Source organism: Nicotiana tomentosiformis, chromosome 11 (genome assembly GCF_000390325.3).
Source record: "Nicotiana tomentosiformis chromosome 11, ASM39032v3, whole genome shotgun sequence".
NCBI lineage: Eukaryota > Viridiplantae > Streptophyta > Magnoliopsida > Solanales > Solanaceae > Nicotiana > Nicotiana tomentosiformis.
The window spans coordinates 60,987,178-60,993,026 of NC_090822.1; positions in this window are offsets into that span (position 1 = coordinate 60,987,178).

Consider the following 5,849-nt stretch of genomic DNA (forward strand, 5'->3'; position numbering starts at 1 on the left):
TTATAATGAATGCGAAATAAAATAAAAACTACATTAATTACTACCACCCGGATCTGGAGTCACAATTCACGAACTTCTAAGATTTCATTACAAGTAAATGTCTAAAGGAAATACAACTATTTTCGATACAAATGAAACAGTAAATGAAATGCATAGAAGGGGACGCCGGGGCATGCGGACGCCAACAAGACTACCTTGGGTCTCCAATAGATCAAGCCAACAGCTATACTCAAGGTCAACTCGATCCGGCACCAAAATATGCACAGAAAGTACAGAGTGCAATATCAGTACAACCGATCCCATGTACTGGAAAGTATCGAGTCTGACCTCGGCGAAGTAGTGACGAGGCTAGGGCAAGACACCTACTAATAAACCTGTGCAATATATATCAATATACATAACAATAACAACAACTAAAGAATCAAGGCAAGAAATATTGGGAAGGGGACATGCTGAGGGGATCGTATGGCAAGGAATCACGATAGAAATGAGAACATGATCAATCGATATGTCTTTAACAGAAAGAAACAAGTAATACACAATAAAGGAAGTGCACGGCATCACCATTCGTGCTTTTACTCTCAACCTCACCATAATAAATAATAGGAACGGCACGACATCGCCCTTCATACTTTTAGCTCTCTCATTACATGGCACAACATGCAGTAAAAGAAAGTGCACGGTATCACCCTTCGTACTTTTACTCTTAACCTCACCACAAGCAACAGTAGAAATGGCACAGCATCACCCTTCGTGCATTATCACTAACTCACAAAATATTGCACGGCATCACCCTTCGTGCTTTGACACTCTCCCTCACCAAGACAATGAACAATAACAACAGGGAGATAGAAATATCAAGAACAAGCCTTACTTCAACATTGAGTTCCACATTACTAACCTCAACTTTGAATCAATATCCAATCAATACTAAATTCCGTAAAACATGATAAGAGTTGTTCAGCATAACGAATAGCTAGTCTAATCATGAAAAATATGATCAAAGAATACCACAATTTCAATAATAAGACTCACTCGCATGTCATGACTCGACAACAACGCATATGTACTTGTCACCTCACCTATCTGTTGTACTCAACATACCAACACGTAGCAAATAGGCACATAATACCTAATCCCTCAAGCCAAGGTTAACCACGATACTTACCTCGCTTCGAAGGCCACTCAATACTCAATCACAACTTTTTCTCTAGAATCCACCTCCAAACCACTCGTATCTATTCAAAAATGACTTAATAATATCAAATATTGTTAAAGGAATCAATTACATTGCATAAATTTAGATTTTTCAAACTTTCCCCCAAAAAGTCAAAAATCGACCTCAGGCCCGCTTGGTCAAAACTCGAGGTTCGGACCAAAATCCACTTACCCATTCATCCCCGAGCCCGAATATATAACTGGTTTTGGAATCAAATGAGGTCTAAATCCCCATTTTTTCAAATCGGTAGTTTCTACCCAAAAATCCCAATTCTACCATGAAACTCTAGATTTTTTGGTTTAAAATTCATGAAATATAATGGGTAATTGAAAGAAAGTGGTTTAGAATCACTTACCAATACTTTAGGGAAGAAAATGTCTCTTGAAAATCTCCTCTAGACCGCCTAGCTTTTAAACATTTGAAGGAATGGCTTAAGTCCCATTTTGGGACTGTTTTATGAACACGACAGTGTTTATCGTGCTCGCGAGGATACTGTCGCGTTCACCAAGGGCAGAGCTTGCCAAACTTACGCGATTGCGAAACTCCTATCGCGTTCGCGAAGGTTACGCCCCCTGACCTTCGTGTTTGCGAGTCCTTGCTCGCGTTCACGATGAAGAGTGACTGACCCCTTCACCCAAGTCCCAAATGCTACGTGTTCGTGATGAGCCAGTCGCGTTCGCGAAGGGTAAAACCCTCATCACTCGGCATTCGCGACCAGGCCTTGTCGTTCGCGAAGAGGAAAAACAAACCCTGACCAGCTTACCCTTCGCGTTCTCTAGAGTATCTTCGCGAACGCAAAGAAGAACACACCAGAACAGCTGCTGCAGCAAAAATACCAGATTTTCTAAGTCCAAACATCTCGTAGCCTATCTGAAATTCACCCGAGCCCTCGGGGCTCCAAACCAAAGCTGCACACAAGTCTAAAAATATCATACGAACTTGTTCGTGCGATCAAATCTCTAAAATAACACCTAGAATTACAAATTTAGTACCAAATCAAATGAAATTCTCAAGAACACTTTAAAATTTCTATTTTCACAACCGGACGTCCGAATCACGTCAAACGAACTCTGTTTCTCACCAAATTTCACAGATAAGTCATGAATTATATTGGAACTATACCGGACTCTGGAACTAAAATACGGACCCGGTATCAACAAGGACAAACATCAACCAATTCTTAAAACCATTAAATTTTCAGACTTTTAATTTTTATCAAAAATTCATAACTCGAGCTAGGGACCTCCGAATTCGATTCCGGGCATATGCCCAGGTCTCATATTTTGATACGGACCTACCGGGACTGTCAAATTATGAATCCAGACCCGTTTACCAAAAATATTGACCGAAGTCAATTCAAATGAAGATTTAGATAAAAAATCTTATTTTTATCAATTTTCAACATAAAAGCCTTCCGGAAGGACGTCCGGACTGTGCACGCAAATTGAGGAAGGCTAAATAATAATTTTTAATGATTCGGATCACTGAATTAGGTTCTAAAATAGAAGATGACCTATCGGGTCATCACACGGTCCCACCGATGCGCATCCCCGTTATCCCGAGGCCTAGTGGTGAGCTGCCTTCCCTGAGCCGTTCCGCAGCACCTAGTGTCTCTCTCTTTGTATTTGTATTCTGTCTATTTTATGTTCAGACATTATTTTGAATTTTGTATAGTCTACTAGATGCTCATATACTTATGACACCAGATCTTGGCACGCACTTTAGTAGAATTGTGGGTGGAAAATTATTATTTTGATTTTATTTAGACTTTTTATTTTTCTTAAATCTTGCAATTAAGGAAAGCTTTATTACTCGAAAATTTAGTAAAAGAGAAAATAGATGTTTAATCCACTAGTTGGCTTGCCTAACGGTGATGTTGGGCGCCATCACGACATATAGGTGAAATTGGGTCGTGACATGAGGTTAGGAAAGACAAAAAGAATGTCCATTGAGTTTCTCAACATTAGTAAATGAAATAACCGTCTATATTCCTATTTCTAATGACTACAAACTCTTGATATTTGTTATTTATTAGAACGTAAGTTTATATTCTTGTACAAATGTTTTATATAGGAGTTGTGTTAGATTGAAGGGTAAAATTGTCACTCAGTTTTTGATGGATAAATTTGTAAATCAACTTTTAGCTTGGGATGTTCCCACTTTTAATATAGTATGATGATCCGATGATATGATATATATATATATATATATATATATATATATATGATATGACGGTGATTACTTTTGGGTTAGGCTAAAAAAAAAAAAATTGTTCATTTTATTGTGAAAAGATAAACTTCTTTGTAGCTTGATGGTAGTGAAACAACCTATAAAATTTTAGTTAATGCGGAGCCTACTTATAACCTTATTATTGTTGTTACTAAATTAAACGATAAAACTAGTATGAGCAAAATATTTTAAGAAAGTTATATACTTACATTCGTGCCTAAAATTTGCCCAAACTTAATCAATTTAGAAGTAATTAAATTATCAAGACATCATTTAAATTATGAAAGAAAATTTATTGTGAAATTAATTGATTAAGTTATATAATTATTCTAATTCATTTGCACAAAAGCTTCCATATACAGTAAAAAGGAAAAGGATCTCACACTAGGCGCTCGTGACATGACTTCTACATTGGAAGAAAAACGTTTCTTTTGCCAAGTGGAAAATAGCACTTTAAGCTATAAAGCATTTAGATCAAAATAAACTACTACCTTGAATTTGAAACTGAGATATACAAACTTCTAAACAAGTTTATTGTTTCATTTTTTATCAATGCAAGTCTTTAACAATGCTTATGAAGTGAAAAGTAGAACACTTTTACATGCTTACTAATCGTGAACAAGTAATCTTAAATAGTCCAGCAGTTGAACATATTCAAAACATCATCATTTTAATTCAAAGATTTGCATTACAGAGCTTGGAAGTTACCTTATGTTGTAGAAAAATATGGAAAAAACATCAGCGCAAAATCCGGATAAATCCTTAATCAAACGCAGCAAATGACAGCAAATAGCAGCACGACCAGGAACAAATTCAACACCCGAAATGAACTCGAAAGTTAACCCAGAGAATCAGCAATGTGTTTTACACCAAAAACAAAAAGGAAACCAAGACTCTTGATGTTTCTTTTCCCTAAAACCTATTGCAAATGCTGAAAACTCTTTGTAAAATTGTCACTATCCGAAATTTTCACATTCGGGACCGTGATAGCTCCTAACATTTCACTTGCTAGGCAAGCCAACGTTAGAATAATTTTAATCATTTTTTTTAACAATTTAATTTAATTAATAATAAAGAAACTAATAACTGGAATAAAATCTGAAATAAAGTGAGTAAACCATAATAATAGCGATGTTTAAATACCATCCCAGAACTAGTGTCACAAGTATACGACCTACTCGAATAATACAAATAAGGGTTTGAATGAAAATAAAGCTACCTGACAAAATACACAACTAAAAAAAAGCAGATGGGGACTTCAGAGGTGCGAACGCCGTGCAGCTATACCTCAAGTCTCCTGTGGATAGCTGAATACGAGCAAATCTATTGTACGCCGCTGGGACCAACTCCGGTATCTGCACAAGAAGTGCAGAGTGTAGTATTAGTACAACCGACCCCATGTACCCAGTAAGTGCCAAACCTAACCTCGACGAAGTAGTGACGAGGCTAAGGAAGGTCAATTACATTAACCTCTACGCAATAATAATAATAACACAATATAGGAGAACATGAATAAAAATTAAACCGGTAAATCATATCAATAATCAAGCCAACTCGACAGTCATAACCAATTATTACTTAAATCACTTTCCGATGCGGCGTGCAACCCAATCCCACAATATATTCATATTCAATTATGTTGCTGAGTGCAACCCGAACCCACAATATATTTATTTTTATTTAATTCCATTGCGGCGTGCAACCAGCTCCTCCAATATATTTTCACTTTTAATCAATTCTGTTGTGGCGTGCAACCCGCTCCTCCAGTATATTCACTTTCATTTCTGTTGTGGCGTGCAACCCGCTCCTCCAGTATATTCACTTTCATTTCTGTTGTGACGTGCAACCCGCTCCTCAATAATATAATTTACCAATTATAATAAAAGAAATTATTCCAATAAATACAACAATTAATATAAAATTATAAGACAACAAGCATATAATAATTATTATTTATTTAGAAACAAGTGATGACAAGTAGCAATTGATTGTGAAAATTAAGGAGGAAATAAGCAAATTAATATTTAGTATGCTAAATGTCAAGTAACAATTAAGTCACATAAATCAAATAAGCATGTAGCAAATATATCATGGATTCAAGGCATAATATTGAGCAAGGAATATGAGAGAAATAATTAATATAATGACTAATTCATAATTTAAAATAATTTATGATTTTCAGATAAATGTGCAAACAATCAATTTGACGACGTATAGGCACTCGTCACCTCGCCTATACGTCGTTACACATGAAATTCACGTAACAATAATTCAAGGGTTCTATTCCCTCAAGTCAAGGTTAACCACGACACTTACCTCGCTTCGCAACCAAATTCAAGATTCCAATAAACCTTTGCCTCGCGAATTTGATATCCAAAAGCTTCAAATATAGTCACAAACA